General features: G+C 51.1%; 1 protein-coding gene across 4 annotated transcripts in view; it reads left to right on the plus strand.

Moving 5' to 3' along the window:
* Positions 1-241: 241 nt before the first annotated feature.
* SEMA5B (semaphorin 5B) overlaps positions 242-17,454 on the plus strand; it is a 119,443-nt gene continuing 102,230 nt past the window's right edge. For 3 of the 4 annotated variants that reach the window (XM_058731168.1, XM_058731170.1, XM_058731172.1), the window contains exon 1: positions 242-757. The gene's annotated coding sequence lies outside the window, so the exon portion shown is untranslated. The remainder of the gene's footprint in view (positions 758-17,454) is intronic. The other variant, XM_058731171.1, reaches the window with a different exon arrangement.

Consider the following 17,454-nt stretch of genomic DNA (forward strand, 5'->3'; position numbering starts at 1 on the left):
TTTGGGAGCCGGGGGGAAGGGAGACTTTTCTCAGGCGCCAAGGGTTGGGGTGGGTAGGGTTCTGGTGGGCTGACGCCCCTAGAGGAAGTCAGGTTCGAGATGGGGTCACCGAGGACAGTAAGGCAGGATGTGGCAAAAGGTAGCAAGGGCTCAGGAGGACCTGGGTCTCGTCGTCCGAATGCCGGCTGCGGAGTGGGACTTGTGTCCACCCACTGGGTGACACACACTAGGCAGGCCAGGGGCGGGAGTTGGGCCGAGCCTGGGGACATTGAGATGCAGGGCGCCCCCTCGCGCTCTTCCGCGCGCCTCGGGGCTGGCGGGTGAAGCGCCGGCCGCGGCAGGTCCTCTCCAACCCCCTCCTCCTTTTCGCTCCCGCTCCCTCCTTCCCTCCGCTCTCTCCCAACTCCTCCCCCCACCGCCTCTCCCCCCTTCCTTTGGCTTCCTCCGTCTCCTCCCCGTCCTCACCCGCGCTCCGGGTCGGGAGCTAGTTGGAGCGCGGGGACTGCTGCCAGAGCCCAGCTCCACGGAGCCGGGCGGGTCGGCCGCGCGTCCAGCGGCTGCTGGAGGAGCCCGAGCGCAGCGGCGCGGGGCCCGGGTCGGGACTGCAGGGGAGCGCCGAGCCCAGGGCCGGGGGCTGTTCCAGCGCGGCCGCCCATTCCCAGACGGGCCGCCAGCCTTCCTGGTTGGCTTCCGCTGCTCCGTGCCGCCGGGAGCCGGGAGCCGCCGAGAGCAGGGCACCTGTGCCCGCAGCCCGGAGGTGAGTCCCGGGAGCCCCGGGCGTTTCCCCTGAGCGGGCTGGGGCTGCAAGTTGCAAACTTCAGCAACTCGGCTGGGCAGAGGGGTAGGGGCCCGGAGGAGCTAGCAAGTTGGAACCGGGTGGGGGAGGCTGCGGGCGGGAGGAGAAGGGGGTCCCCGGGCTTCCTCGCCCTCCGCGCTGCCGCTTTCCCGCCGACCGCCCGCTCCGGGTCCCGGCTGCGCGGGGCCCTGGTCTGGCCGCGCGGCCGGTGCGTCTGGGCAGCAGCCGTGATGGGGACCCGCCGCCCGGGCCTGGAGGAGGGGACGGACGAATGAAAGGCTGAGAGAGCGCGGGGCAGAGGAGCTGAGACTGGCGCCGCGATGGAGGCTCACCGAGGGCCGACGAGTAAACCGGAGGGAAGGAGAGTGCGGGCGGCGAGGCGCGTGGGAACGCGTGGCCCGCTCGGAGTGTGAAATCTCGCGCTCGCGGACGTCCCCGCCTGCCCGGCCCCCACCCGATTCTTCCCAGACCCCCTGCCCTGGCAGGGCCCCGCGGAGCCCGAACTGTGCCCCGCCAGGGCCCAGACGCGGCGGCCCGGGGGCCCCGCGCTCCCGCCTCGGAGGGTGGAGAAGGGTGCGGCGGCGGGAACGTGGGACGCGGACGGCGATTCCCTGATTTATTTTTCTCATGGTAATTCGTCTTTGTGGTTGGGGCTGCTCATTCACTTTCCGCTCACGTCGTGCGGGAGATCCAGCGCGGAGGGAGGGAGCGGGGGGCGCTCGGGCACCGGGAGGGATGGAGACAGGAGAGGGGATCCGGGACCCGCGCGGGGCGGGAGCCGACAGGGAAGTGGCGGTAGGACGCGCCGGGGGAGAAGGCGAGGCTGAGGCGACCCCGCCGTACGGAGCCGCGAGCCGGCGGCGGTGGGAGGACAGAGCCGGCTCCTCCGCCTGCCGCAAACTTTAAACAACGAGGAGGAGCCACCTGAAGCGCGGTTCCTGCCTCCTCCCCAGCCCCCTGTGCGGAGTCCGCGGGTCATTCCGCCCGCCCCGCCGCGCCGGGCTGGAGTGGGCCCCGAGCCGGACGGGGTCGGGTAGCCGCCGGTCTCTGCCCCCACCCCCGCGACGCTCTGCAGGCTTTCCGCGGCGGGGATGAGAGCAGGAGCTGGGAGAGGGCTGCCCACCCTCGGGACGCGCTCCTTCCCGGTCCCGTGCCTGAGCAAACGCGAATGGGGTTGGACGCGTGGAGGCTTGCCTGGGTCTAGACCCCACGGCGACCCTACCTTCTGTGCCTCCAACCCCCATCCTTTTCCTTCAGCCCCTAGCGATTTCAGTCTGCTTCCACCAGTCACCCCGCTTCCTATTCTCCCCATCCTCCCAGTTCGGCCTCATTCTGCTCTGAAAGCAGCGGCGCCTCTCACACGCCCTCCACGCCTGCGACTCCGTCCTCCCCACCCCCACTCTCCCTCATCTCATAGTCTGTCTTTTCCCATTCATTCCCCTCACTTACCCCGCCGCCGTCCCTCCCCCCCATTTCTTCTTGACGTTTAAAAGTGACCTCTCACCTTTTCTGAGCCTAGATAGGTGACCTTGAGGTAGGGGCAGGGGGGAACTTGAGCCTGAGAACCGGACCTCACATCCAGGAAAGGGAGGACTGCTTAAGAAACAATTTGGGAAAACCCACCAGTACCCTGCCCCAAATGTAGACTCCCAACAGAGGAGGAAGGGGGATAAAATATCAAAGAGAGAGGGAATTTGCCACTTGGTCACCCAGAGGACAGTGAGCATTGTTTTTGGGAGACCTGCTCAGCAAGAAGATGCCAGGTTAAGAAAGTGTGTGTGTGTAGGGGCAGGAGGGCAACTCCTTTCCTGATTTCAACAGCTGCCAGCAGCAGTTTGGGGAGGGGGCGGCAGAGCTTCCAACTCTGTTCTCTTTCCAGGGCGTCAGTGCCAGAGCCTTTGTCCTCCAGACCTGACAATAGCCAGCATTATTATCACTTGGACGTCAAACACTTTTTAAGCGCCTACTGTGTGCAGTGCACCAGACTACATGTGGGTAGATACAAAGGTGTACAGGGCTGAGCCCATGCCCAGAGAGGCTGCTAAATTCACCAATTTGATCTAAAGAAGACGCGTGTGTGTATGTGTGTGTTTGGGAAGGGAGAACATAATGGGGAAAAGCACAGGCCGTACAAAACAGCAAGGGCTTGGTGCCAAATGGTGACCTAGGGCGTAGGAGAAGACTGTTTGAAGAAAGCTCTGGGACTCAGGTGGGACTGAGAGCTGGGCTTGTTGGCTCTGCCCCCCTGCCCACCAGCTGTCTGTAAAGGGAGGGTGGGAGAAGAGAAGGGAAGGCCAGGAAGGGGCTCCCTTTCCACTTCTCCTAGAGCCAGACCAGGAAGGCAAAGAAGCTGAGAGGTCCAGCCTGGCTCTGTGGATTGCCACGTCCCTTTGGGGACTGGCAGAATTGCATACGCTTTTCTGTCTTGGTGTACCCTCCCTGGCTTGTTTGAAAGCCACTCTGTTCGTTACTTCTTACTGAGGCTCAAACCTGGAAGATGGCTTAGAGATTGTCCATGTTAGGGAAGTCACAAACTCCAATGCCTATAGAAGCCAAGCAGGTAGCAATGTGCTGATCAGGCAGTTAGTTAGAATGGCTGGACACCTGGATGTTCAAAGTCAAACTGGCCAGATAAAATGGTCCAAGCAAAACCAATATCTGCTCTTGAGCAGCCTGGCCCCCTATATTTACAGATCAAGAACTTAAGATCCTAAGAAACATGATCTCTTTGTGTGTACGTGTTATCATGTCTCCCAGAACCTTGGGGGTACTATGATGAGTTCTCTAGATGATGAGTTCCTTGAGGTCACGGAGTTATCTGTCTTATATAAATCTGAGCACTTCACATCCATTGATGCAAGGTTCCAGACATAGAGCCAGGACTGGAACTCAAGTCTCTTCCCTCTCCCTCCCCAGCACCCGAAGAACTCAGTGAGTATAAGCCAGCTTTGTTCTCTGCAAAAAATAAAAAAAAAAGAAAGAAAGAAAGAAGAAGAACCAAATCCAACCATGACTTTTTGCTTCCCCTAATGTAGTAAAATCTTATTCAGGGGTTAGATGAGAAAAGATATTCAGGGATCCCAAGGATTATCCAGAAAGCCCTGAGCTCTGAGTATGGGTCTAAAAAGGAGAAGGGGAGCCCCAGCAAGGGGGAGAGGGATGGCAGACGTTTATGGAGGATTAGCCTGACAAGGCTGAAGATGAGTAGGTAGAGTGTGTACACTTGGGGGGGAAGATGCTGTGGGTTCAATTATTTTCAGCATTGATCATGACACTTTTTTTTTTTAGGGAGAGAGGGCATGCACACAAGTGAGGGAGAGGGGCAGAGGGTGAGAGAGAGAGAGAGAGAGAGAGAGAGAGAGAGAGAATCTTAAGCAGTCTCCATGCTCAGTGTGGAGCCCAACATGGGGCTTGATCCCACGACCCTAGGATCATGACCTGAGCCAAAATCAAGAGTTGGGTGCTCAACCAATTGAACCACCTAGGTGCCCTGACACTCTTATACTTAATCTTGGTAACCCTCCTATATCCCATAGAAAGTCAACAAGGTAGAAACTCGGATCACTAGCATATAATCAACCAATTTAGTACTTTCATTGAGGACTAAAGTGCTAGAATGGGCACAGAGGGCAAAGGACCATGGAAACCTTAAGTGATACAGGGCTGAGACTCACACCCCCAGCTGCCAGATGTTCCCCAAAATCTGCAAGTGTTAGCTTTGTTATTGCCTAAGTACAGGATAGATGAGACCAACAATAATAGTGAACTCTTGTGTTCACCATTTATTACTAAGCACCTACTGTGTGCCAGGCACTGTGCTGGAAGATATGGATATGAGGATAAACAAGGCATGTCTCTGATCAGAATGGAGGTGAACTGGTATGACTAGGAGAACACAGTTACTAGCATTACCTTAACTTCTGTGATGGAATTTACTGCCAGGGTTTTCTTTCCCCTTGGGGTTTGACTGGGTGATCTGACAGCTAATGTGGAGTTGTCTGAAGGACTTGGAGTCCTGGGTTTGTGGGGAAGGCTGAGAGGGCTAGAGTTCCACCACCTCAGATCTTCCCTGGGCTCCTCAGATTGTCACTCATTGAGCGGGGCTGAACAACTACCTTGTGCCTGTGGTGTGCACAGAGACAAAGCCAGGCATCTGAAGATCTGGAAATGAGAACTATAGGGAGGAAGTGCTGGTTACTTATTCTTCAGGGTCTGAACCCCACTGGGTCCTGGGACCATCCTTTGCCTCATCCAGTTACCTAGATCACTAGCCTGTCTTCATTGACTGGTGTGTGTGTGTGTGTGTGTGTGTGTGTGTGTGTGTGTGTGTGTGTGTTGGAGATAGCTACCTCTAATGGATGGATTTTCTTCACATTCAGATCTTTGCATTTGAATTCAGACGCTACCAAGTTGATCTAAATCTATGACAAAGCTTAACTAACTTGGTCTTAAATGTATGAAAAGAAGCCAAAGCAAGTGGCTTGACTAATGGAGTTTCATTGAATTGACCAAATTGAGCCCTTCTTTTACAGCTTGTGTGGGCAACACCTGGATTTCACAATGCTATACTGTTGTGAACCTCCTTCTCCTTTTGGTTTGATGATGGGTGCTTTCATTGAAGAGACGGCTCAATGATGGGTAATCTGAAAGGGGATCTTTGCATATGCCATTCTCTGTCTCAGATGGAAGATTCTCCCCCAAGATTTTCTTTCTGAAAAAATGTCCCTAATAACGGATTTGAATGCTAGAAAGTAGCAAGGCAAATTCCAGCTGAGAGTAGGGTTCTGGAAGGGAAGCAGGGTGCCGAATGTTCTATGGCTCTGCCATGCCACTTTTTCTCCCTTCTGCTGTAGTGTTTTGCTTTAATGAGCATGAGAGATGAAAACCAAACCTTGCAGGATGCACTCTTTAATCCTGACATTAGTCAGGGGCTCACCAATGAGAAATGACTACACTTGGTAGCTTCAAAATGGAAAAAAAGAAGGTGGTTTCCTATCCAATTTGCTGCTGGGCACAGTGAGGAAAGCGGGAGGAGGAACCCTTGCAATGAAGACCAGGCTCGGGAGAGTTTGACCTTGAGCACACTTCCCAACAGTTGGGCTGTTCACCCTCCTCCAGTCTGACTTGAAACAGAAGGATAAGGATTCCGTTGGGCTGTTCCTGAGCAAGTGAAAGCTTTATAGGCAATGCTGTGTGTGCTGAGTTGCGCCATGACACTGCCCTCATTGATCTGCCTTAATAAGGATGACTTAATCAGACTTGCACCTGGAACTCGTTTGAATTTGAAGCCTTGTCGATATTATCAGAATAGCTTTGCATCTGAACCAAGAATGTCTCTGGCTGGCCTCTTCTGCAATAGGAAGGGATGGTACTGGAGGATGGCTGGTGACCATCTGCTTGTCAGTCCCCCGAGGATCAAATTGGAGCGGATAGATTTAAATTCCCAAAAGGGGAGGCTGGGTTAGAAATGAGGGAGTCTGCCCCACTTGAGAGCTTCTGCCAGACCTAGACTCCCCATCTGTGAAAATGAGATGGTCAGATGAACCCTAAGACTCTTTCTGGCCCTTGAGGTCAGCACTGTTGAATGGAGATTACAGTCACTTCTTCATTTTCCAGGAAAATCTCTTTTTTGTGGATCACTTGTGGAGAATGTTTAGTCTAAGACCAGTTTCTAGTTCCCTCCAGACCCACTGCTGATAAGCCACCTGACTGCCAGTATCTTCAGAGAGTGCATTCTTTTTCTCCCTTTAGCTTCTGCCTGAGCCAAACATCATTTGGAAGCTAAATCTGCTGCACAGTAGGGGTGTGTGTGTGTGTGTGTGTGTGTGTGTGTGTGTGTGTGTGAGAGAGAGAGAGAGAGAGAGAGTGAGAGAGAGAGAGAGAGAGAATATACTCACATACATCCATGTACAAATAGACGCAATGCATTGCTCTGTTAGGGTTTGATCATCCAGCATTTTGGATTATCTGCAGCTCTGTTCTTCTGCCGGAGTTGATGTAATTCTGTCTCTAGGGAGACAATGTCAATGTCTCTAGGGAAATGGTGGGGTGGCAATTTAGATCTGTCCCTATCTGCCAACCCCACTGTTCCACCTGAGACAAAACTCCCTCCATACTGCCCTAGTCATTGTCCTGAGGGGGCCCCCAGGAGCTCCCCTTTAAGGAGCACAAAAGAGCTGTAGTTGGTTCTTAATTATTCAGGGATGGATGGATCCAGTGTGTAAAGCAACCGACCCAAGCCTGTTCTTTCCCTTCTTTTGGTGCCTTGGGTAACTCTATACCTGTATCGAGAAGCTGGGGGAGATCTTATCATTTAACACAAACTTTTGTTTCCAGCAGCTTGTTCCCTCTGCTCCTCTTCCCTTAAGGCGCCTGGGGGAAACCAGGAGCCCTCTGAGAGGCCTCATCCACCCAGAACAGACTGCCTTTAAGGTCTACACATTGCTCTCTTGACCAGGGTGTGTTTCTGCCCGAAAGCAGGACAGAAGAGGAAAATACCACTAGACCAGCTCTGGCTTCTGCAGAGTCAGGTCCCTGTAGATTTCCCGCAATCTTTGTTTCCTTCCCTTCTCCTGTTTGTAAAGCCACCTGTACTTGCAATTTATGGAGTCAGCTGGTAACCTGGGCCCCATCAGGAGCCTCAATGGAGAGCAGTGTCCTTGTGGCAAAAACTCCCAAACAGCCCAGCTCCAAGGAGCACTTCTGTGAAAGCCCCTCAAGGCTGAGGGTCGTTTTCCTGCATAAACCAGGTACCTGGGGGCTGCCTGCTCTATTTCAGCATCTCTCCAGCTTATAGAGTGAGTCTCTCTTGATATATGGGGCCCAGTCCAGGGAGCAAGGCTCCAGTGACCTCTGTATTCAGGTAACCGTAGCTTGGCTCAGTTCAATATGAATCCACTGATGTCTATTAGAATCACCTGCAGAGCTTTGACAACCTATAGATGACCAGCTCCATCCTAGACTTTAATTAAGTCAAAGTCCCTGAGTGTGGAGCCTGAGCAACTGATATTTTTTTCGCTTCTAATATGCAGCTATAGTTGAGAGCCGCTGACCTAAATCTTCTTTCTTATGCTGCCCCTGGCCGCACGCCAATGGCATGGCGTGCCCAATCTCTTTGCCCTCAGCCCTTCCAAACAGCCAGGTCCTTTCTAGTAGTCACCAGCTACAGCTCCTGGCATTCAGATCATAGCTACTGTTTGTGTTCCTGCGTTCTGAATGTAATGGCTTTGTATTATAAGCTGATTGTGGGAGCACCCTTCTAGTGTAACTTCTTTGAGATCGTTTCTTCTTAAAAAGCATTTATAACAGTAACGCACATTCATTCAACACTGTTGCTTGTTTACTTCTAGATACACATATAACAAAATTGTGATTGTACTGTTTGTGTTACTTTGTAAGTAGCCTTTTTCATTTAATAATATATTGTGGTAATTTCCCCCACGTCTTAAGTCTTCTTCTCCAATGGGCTTTTTAATGGCTGCCAGTATTCCATCCTATGGATGTGCCCTAATTTATTTACTGAATCCTCTGTGGGTTGGACATCTAAGATGTAAACTACTTTTTACTAATATAAATAATGCTGCGGTGAACATCCTTGTGTATAAATCTTTGTGCCTGTAAATGATTATTTCAGAACAGATTTCTAGAAGTGGAATATTTATGCTTCTTTTTCACATGGACCATCTAGACAATTTTTGGTGGACTTCCTATAGCAATAAAATGGTTTCATATTCAGAGCTGAAAAAATAAACTGTTTTCACTGACCTCCTCTGAGGCTTCAAGCTGGCTGCTTCACCCTACTTGACCTGGGGGTCAGAATCCTTGCCCTGGCCGGATGCCTCAGCTCCACCTCCAGGTGAGCTCCAGGTCTCTCCTGCTCCTAACCCAGTGTCTTTAGTTGCTTCTTTCACCTGCTTAGCTTTTTCTTCTTCACGTCTCCAGCCCAGAAACTATCAGCCTTCAATGCCTTCAAGTTATTGTTCCATAATAACAGCTATTATTTATTGAGCTGTTACTATGTACCAGACAGTCCGCTAAACTCTGTATACCCATTGTCTCTTTTAATCCTCATGTGCCTCATGTGCACGGATTATTTTTATCTCCACTTGCCATACGAGGAAACTGAAACCTTGAGAGGAAACTGAAACCTTGAGACAGAAAACAATTTGCCCAAGGTCACATGGTTAAAAAGTAGTAGAGCTGGGATTTAAACCCAGACTATTGACTTCAGAGCCTATACTCTTAACTGTGTATATTACTTTTTTCCACCCTTGGCTGAGGGTATCAAAATATTGTTCACAAATGCTCCTTCAGCATCCCATGGTCATAGCCTATGTCTTTCTCCAGCAGAAGAACACTTCTCACGTACGAGTGGCAGCAGAGTGGCCATTTGTCAAGGCCCCATTTTCCTTTTCACTTCCTTGATTCTGTCTTCACCCCTTTCTCTAGGTACCCCATGCCAGAAAACATGCCTCCTCACTGACCAGCTGCCAAAATCCCAGCATGCCTTGCAGCTTAGCAGGTCCAAGTTTGACATATCCCTATTGCATTTTCCCCACCCAGTCGGAAGGATTTGGATGCTACTTGCCCAGTATGGCTTATAAAGCTGCCAGGGAGGCATGCTCTAGTAATGATGAGGCATGCTCTAGTAATGATGGGGGGATAGGCAGCCTGACTTCTGTTGGATGTCAAATACTGTTTAAAGTGGAGGCTCGGATACATTTTTGCATTCTTGCCTCTTTCACATTGCTGTTGCCCAAAAGATAGAGAGATAGCAACCGAAACTATCCTTGTGATTTGATTCTGACCATGACCAAGAACTAGGTTGTGATGTGACAGCATTCATATGAAAGACATCGCATCAGCCTGGTGTTAATAACAGCCAAGGAAAGAAATGACATGCCCACGGACCTTCCCTAGACTATAGGAAGTCTGATCTTATGATTAGGGATTCCCAAAGGGAAGATGGTGTGTGGCAGGTGAGCTTCTGAAAAATGAAGCTTCACATTTTTATCCATGAGTTGCATGAAACTGGTGTAAGTGAGCTTATCAAATTGGTTGATGACAGGACTATGATGGGCAGCTCCTATAAAAGATAGAATAAATATTCAAAATGATCTCAACAGACTGGAATGCTGGGTTTAAACCAACAAGATGAAATTTAACAGGGGCAGATGGAAAGTCACATTTAGATTGCACAAATTAATTACTCAAGTTCATAAGGGGGATGGGAGTGGGAGAAGACTTGGTTTGGCTTCAGATCCTGAAAAAAGAAAAAAAGATCTGAGGGGTTTAATTGTGCACAGGCTTTATAGGAACTGACAGGGTGATGGGCTTGCTCAAAACAATACCATCTTAAATGGCACTAAGAGAAGTGCAGGAACCAGATTGGGTTCTCCCGGTAATTCTGTCCTCATTTCTGGACATGGATCTTTGAGGGGACCCTGACCAACTTCAGTGTGCTCCATGGAGGGCAGCCAGCAACAGGAGGGGCTTGGGAAACCCAGCCACAAAAGTTCCAGTGAAGGGAACTTGTCCATTTATTTAGAGAGGGAGAAAACCCTAAGGGTCATGCTGGCTGACTGCAGAAGGGGCAGGACTTCCTATAGGAGAGAACACAGCTCATCAGCCCGGGAAAAGCAGAAGACTCCAGAGTAGAAAATACAGGAAGCTGGGTTTTTTTCAGAATGGGCATCTTCCCAACCAGATGGGTTCTGGTGAAGCAGCACCAGCTGTCAGTCTTGCTGCCCAGGATGTTGCTGGGGGACTCCTGTACTGGAGACAGATGATGATCTCGGCAGTGAACCTTTATCTCTCCGTGGCTCTGAGTCTGGAGGACACCTGCTTCCTTTCCTGATTACTCCAGAGCAGTTGTTCACAGAGCAGGTCCCTGGCCAGCAGCATCAGCACCACCTGGAACCTGTTAGGAATGCAACAGTTCTTGGACTGAACCCCAGATCTAGTAACTCAGTGATTCCCAGGCTGGGGCCCAGCAACCCGCACTTAAACAGACCCTCTAGGTCATTTTCATGCCTGCTGAAGTTTGAGACTCTACTTTAGACCACACTAGGCTGTTCTTTCTGTTACTGGGTGCCTGTGACACTTCTACATCCCATTCCACTTTAGTGTGGAAACTTGGAAGGAGCACGGGCTTTGGGATGAGACAGAGTTGAGTTCAAACCCAGTTTTTGTTTGTGGGTTTCATATGAGTTCCGTTCCCTGTCTGAGCCTCCTTTTTGTACTGTGAAGTGAGGGAGGACTAGTTTAAGGGAGGATGGAATGAAGTAGTAGAACTCTTGTAGACAGATGCTCACTCTTAGTATCGGGTCATCCTGGGAACAGTCTTAATAGCATAGGAGTTGGTCAAAGGGAGGCCTGGGTGCAGCCTCCTCTGTATCCCCTCAGCACCCACCAGCAGGGTCTTCCCACCCAGTTCGAGTTGGTGAACTCTGGGGCTGCCAGTTTCCTCGCTCCCTGGGCAATGGAGAGCCATGGCTGCTTTCCTTCCCACCCCTATTCATGCCCATCCTTGTGAGCATGAACAAGTTCATCCTTCCAGTGCACCTGCGTCTCGCTGAACCTGATCTTCTGAGGTGTGTGATTCCAGACTCCCTGCTCTCGGCATGCCATTTTGCCTGCCAAAGCCATCGATGAAAGGTCTTGGGCCGAAACAACCTGCAGGAGCCTCTAACTTTACATGGGTAAAGGGCCTGAGCTTCTGGTGTCGGCCAGGCAGGGAATAGGAGTGGGTCCTTCCTGGAGCTGGAAGTGGCCAGGGTCACCTCTACAGGTCCCTACTGAGCAGTCAGCTGGCGGAGTCTTCCTCAGAGACAGAGAGCTCATCACCCCACAAGGTGCCCATTCAATTTTTGCTCAACAATGTCTAATAGAAAGTTCTTATATTTCTCTGAAGTCTGTGTCTCTCCTTGTGGGCCCCATCTCTTCCCATGTGGCTGTTCCAGGCAAACCCGGTCACTTCCATGCCAGAGCTTATCCAGCATGGGAGACCGATTGCCTTCACCTCTTCCCCACTTCCACGAGTGCTCCTCTGACTTGTCTCTTCATCTCTGGGCACAGAAATCTGAACATCCTCCCACTTGTCTTAAATTGCGGTCACCAGGACCAAATCTGGTTTTCCAGGTGAGGCCCGGCCAGCACACCCTCATGCGTCCAGTTACCACAGCTTCTGTTAACGCAGCCTTAATTCTGCCCTGGCTATTTTTGGCAGCCACGTGGCCCTGCTGACTTTCACGGATCTCGCAGCCAACCATTCCCCTTAGGTCTCCCTTTTAGCATAATCTGTAACTCAGCCCCATCTTCTAAGTATGTCTTTGTGTTGCTTTAGTTTGCTAGGGCTGCTGTAAGAAAGTCCCCCAGACTGGGTGGCTTAAACAACAGAAGTGTATTGTCTCACAGTCCTGGAGACTAGAAGCCCGAGATCAAGATGTTGTTAGGTTTGGTTCCTTCTGAGGGCTGAGGGAGAACCTTCCCCTAGCTTCTGGTGGTTTCCTGACAGTGCTTGCCATTCCTTGGCTTATAGAAGCACCCCCTTAATCTCTGCCTTTCTCTTTGCATGGCATTCTCCCTGTACACCTGTCTCCAGATTTCCCCTTTTGTAAGGACACCAGTTATATGTGATGAGGGGCCTACCCTGCTCCAGTATGACCTCATCTTAACTAATTACATTTGCAACAACCTTATTTCCAAATAAGGTCACATCCTGGGGTTCTGGGGATTGAAACTTAAACATGTGACTTTTAGAGGGACACAGTTCAACCCATAACAGCGCTGTAGTCTTTCTGGTCTTATGTTTGAGACTCTACGTTTTTCCCTAGTTCATTTCATCTTGTCTAAATTCAGCCCCTCTCTCTAGCTGATTAAAATATTTCAGATTCTGGGGGCACCTGGCTGGCTCAGTCGGTAGAACACATGACTCTTGATCTCAGGGTTGTGAGTTTGAACCCCACGTTGGGTGTAGAGACTGGTTAAAAATACAATTTAAAAAAAATCCAAGATTCTGTCTCTGACAGCTAATATACCTGCTAATAACTCCCACCTTCAAATGCTTCCCATCTATCGATCCAAGGAACTGATAAGGTATTGAATGCAGTGGGATAGTTCAGAGCCCTGTAAGTACCTGGCTGCTTCCATCCAAGGGGACTCAAACCATCAGTAGGCACCCTTGGGTAAGATTGTACAGCCAGCTCTGTGTGCTACTAATTCTTCACCTTTTAGCTTCCTTTCTCTAGCTTATATGCAACAATTTCTTGAAGAGCTTGTCAGATGGTTTCAAGATCAGCTACACCGGCAAACCCCATTTCCCTCGTCTACCAGCCTGGTGACCCTGTCGACAGAGAAGATGAGCTTTGCCTGACAGGACTTTATTACTGAACACACACTTCCTGACTATGATCTCAGCTGCCTTTCTCAAAGTGCCCACCACCATTTGTTTATAGTCTTTTCAGGAATTTTTCTCGGAGAGCACATTGAGTTTCCCACTGTGTGGTTGACAGAATCCACCCCAGACCCGTTTCTGGAAGTGAGGGCTTTGTGGCCTGCCTGAGGCCTCCCAGCCCCTCTCGTGCTGGCCAGGATCCTGTCAGGATTCCTGGGAGATCCCCACAGCTGTCCGAGCCTCATCTGCATGTACCCTGGGTGTGCGGCTGGGCCAAGTGGCTTGAATGCATTTGGAGCAGCTGGAGTTTTTTACAGCCATTGCGCCAGCCTCCAGCTTGGGCCTCCTGTGCCCGAGGCTCCTCTCACTCTTTCCTTTCCGTGGAATCCCATGCCCTGATGGAGAAGACAGAAGCTAAACTGGAGGCAGAGCTGAAGGCCCACCAGAGAAGCCCCCAAACCTCTGGATACCACATTAGTTCCCTTTCAGCATGCTTTCCCCTTCCCGCTCTTCTCTTTCCCAAATCCCTCTCATTCCTACAGCCTCTCCTTTTCTTTTTCCTGTTCTTGCTCTTTGACTCCTTGAGGGTAAGACACAAGTGAAGATGAGAGGTGTGCATCAGGGGGCTGGCCTATCTCGCATGGGCAAACATCTGGCTGTGTTGGGACAGGTGAGGGCAGCCATCTGCTGAAGGCCTCAGATGCTTTGCTGAGGAGTCTGGTGCGGAAGGCAGCCTGGAGCCACACAGCGGGGCTTGAATCCTGGCTCCACCGTATACTTGCAGAGTGACCTTGGGCAGATGGTTTCTCCTCTCAGAGGCTCGGTTTCTTCATTTGTAAAATGGCCATAATACCTGCTTCAGAGGGCAGTTGTGGGAACTGAATTAAATGAGCTCCTCTGAGTAAAGCAGGACGTATGGAAAAGTACCTGGGAACTAAGGGTACCAAACACACCGGCCCTTCTGCAGAGCGGCCTGGTGAGCTGGAGATGGATGAGGTGGGGGAGAGGGAGGCCTGTGACGAGGGTGGGGAGGAGACGAGATCACAGTGCCAGGATTGCAGAGAGGCCACGAGAATGGAAAAGAAGGAGTTAGTCTGAGAGAAAGCGGGAAGGAAGAAGCCCCAGGATTCTGAGCAATTTGTGGAAGAGGATGGGGTTGTTAAGAAGATTTCCTAGAGTTTACTGAGAGTTTGTGTTGTGCCAGGCCATGTATGTATGTATGTATGTATGTATTTATTTATTCAATATATGAAGTTTATTGTCAAATTGGTTTCCATACAACACCCAGTGCTCATCCCAAAAGGTGCCCTCCTCAATACCCATCACCCACCCTCCTCTCCCTCCTACCCCCCATCAACCCTCAGTTTGTTCTCAGTTTTTAAGAGTCTCTTATGCTTTGGCTCTCTCCCACTCTAACCTCTTTTTTTTTTTTCCTTCCCCTCCCCCATGGGTTCCTGTTAAGTTTCTCAGGATCCACATAAGAGTGAAAACATATGGTATCTGTCTTTCTCTGTATGTGCCAGGCCATTTAAAAAGCTGCTCTGTGTATTTTAGCTCATGAAAGTCTTAGGGGTAGGTATGGCTTTATTACTCCCATTTTATAGATGGGGCAACTGAGACACAGAAATATTACATAACTATTAAGCCAGTCCAGGCCTCCAACCCAGGTTGGCCTGCTACCTCCCAGCTCGCTCTCTCCTCCTTCCTACCAATATGTTTTTCCATTTCCCATTCCTGTTCGTCCATCACATTGCCTCCATCCCCGGCTGGATCCTGTAGGATCCTCATGCCAACTCCTCTTCACGGTTGTGGGGTGGGGTGCAAGGCCCTGCCTTTCTCTCAGGACACTTCTCAGGGCACCTTCCATGAAGCCCTAACTCATATCCATGTCGGTTCTCCCCCACTCCCACTGTCGATCTGTAGAAGGGTGGCTTTAAGTTAAACTTCAGGAAGAGCCTCCCAAGTATGAATTGTAAGAGAAATTAAAACAGCGTGACTTAGCTGGAGATCTTTAGGGCTAAGGTGGAGGGGTGGAAGAGGAAGAGGATGAGGAGAGGTGGTATGGCTCCTGTGTCCTGGACCTCTGAGATGACAGCTCTGGATGCCGGAGGCGTGTCAGTGAGGGGTTCCTCTTGGCAAGATGGCTGCCACTCCTAATTAACCCATGGCTTTAATTACACTTCACAGCCTGGTCCTGCTGAGAGAGAGGATTGCTCTGAGATTGTGGCACTGGGCTAAATGTCTGAAGCAGTTTCCACTTCACAAACTCCTCTCCTTGCGAGGGTGGGACCACAGGGGAGAGCTTTGCCTGGGCCTAGGCCTGGGCCTGGGGGGATAGGAATGGGGAGTGTGCCTGTGCCCGTCCCCTACCCTCCTGCCCTCCTGTCCTGGTCACCTGTCTGGGGAAACCTCCCTGACTGTGAATTAGGCTTCTTCTGGCAGTTTGGTGCTGCAGCCTCGTCCAGGGGCTCTGAGAGCCAGAAATGGGGGGGCAGGGCAGAAAGGAGCAGGAGGAGAAGGCACAAGTGGCCCTAGGGGTGGATGAATGCCTCCAGACCCAAGGATTAATCCTGGTGGGATCTGCCTTGTATTCTCCAATAACCACTACGTGTGGGAACCTACTGTGGGCCAGTCTCTCATTTAAGTCCTCATGGAGGTTTATAATGGAGGGATTTAGCCCCTAGTTTACAGAGGAAGGAAAGACCTCAGCAAGGCTAAGAAACTTACCTAACATTGCATATAAAGGTGAAGTAAAGGAAGGATTTGAACCCAGGTCACAGTAAACCCAGAACAAGTGCTCTTTCCACCTGACAATGGGCCTCTCCCAGTAGCTGGTCGCCTCTCCCAGTAGCAGTCTCCTGTAGATCTGGGATGCAGAATCCAAAGATTGGGATACGCCGTGTTTTCTGCTGTAATGTTGTTCTTAAGTGCTGTCGCTGCTGGGAAACCCGGGGCTCTGGGTTTCTCTGGGTCATTCTGTGTCCTGAGGAGGTGATGGGAAGCTTTATGGGAAGCCATCCTACTCTTCCATAGCATAGCCATGGTCTCCCTTCCCCAGGTTGTCCCTCTCCTGTGACCTCACTGGGGCAGCTACCTCAGTGCCATCCTAAGCCCTCTAGTGACCACTCCCAGGCCTGTACCTCTGCCAAGAGCCAATGTCCTACGCACTTTCTGAACCTCCAGTGTGGAAGCCTTGGCCCTGAGTCACAGGCTATGTGTGCGTGTATGTGCTGGCGGTGGGGGCGGGGGTAGTCTGAGGTAGAGTCTGCTGCCCTATGGAGGCCCCATCTCCCATCTCAGTGAGAATTCACATTCCCATTGTTCTTGGGCAAAACTCCAGACTCCGTCTACTGCCATCCCAGATGTCCCCCCATGGTGCCCTATGTTGGACCTGCACACCCTTGAGCTTGCTCATGTGTGACAAGGAGGCTAGACCAGGGGGACCATGTCTTGCATGCCCCATGTGCCTGGCATTCTGCTCTCTAAATTACCAGGGGACCGTCCCAAGAGTTATTCCCTCATCTTATGAATGGGAAAACTGAGGCTCTTGTAGTTAGGTAACTGGCCCTAGTGCACACTCAATCTCACTGGCTCTCTCTGTTCCCTTGCAGCCCTGCCCGGGGAAGGCTTGCAAGAGAAAGGGGCTCAGCAGCTCCACGAGAGGGGCTTACTGCACACACCTCTTTTAGTGCATTCAGCAATGGCTTTGGGGCCTGCCCACTGGAGGGTAGGCTCCCAGGACAGAACCACAGCTTTACACGCAGATGTTCAGTCCAAATCATACCCCGTATCTGTCATAGAGATTTGGGGTGGTGAAGCTGGTCAGGGGGTTTGGAGAGGCTCACATCTCAGAAGATAGAAATCAGACCACTCACTGCAGGTCTCAGATGATCTTTCTATGTTAAGAAGACCCATATTGTGGGTATGACACAACTTGGTGCCCTTTATGAGGGTATGAAGGTCAGTGGGAGGGAGGCTAGGCTTCAGACGCTAGGTGACCTGTGTGCATGGATGATCCATCCTTCGAGGCACTGAGGAAAATGATGTTTCTCCTGTTGGATTTGCTCTGATGGGACTGTGCCAAAATTCTTCCTGGTTCTAAACTCAAAACAGTGTTTACATTGTGGGTAAAAATGTTTGCAGTGAACTGGAGAACCACAGGGCTTGGAAGGATCTGGGATAACATCTAGTGTGGGCAGCAGGAGCTGGGATGTGGAGGTTGTAGTGGTTCCAGAGTTTTGGCTATGCCTGTCTGTGAATTTGG

Source organism: Neofelis nebulosa, chromosome 5 (assembly GCF_028018385.1).
Source record: "Neofelis nebulosa isolate mNeoNeb1 chromosome 5, mNeoNeb1.pri, whole genome shotgun sequence".
Taxonomy (NCBI): Eukaryota; Metazoa; Chordata; class Mammalia; order Carnivora; family Felidae; genus Neofelis; species Neofelis nebulosa.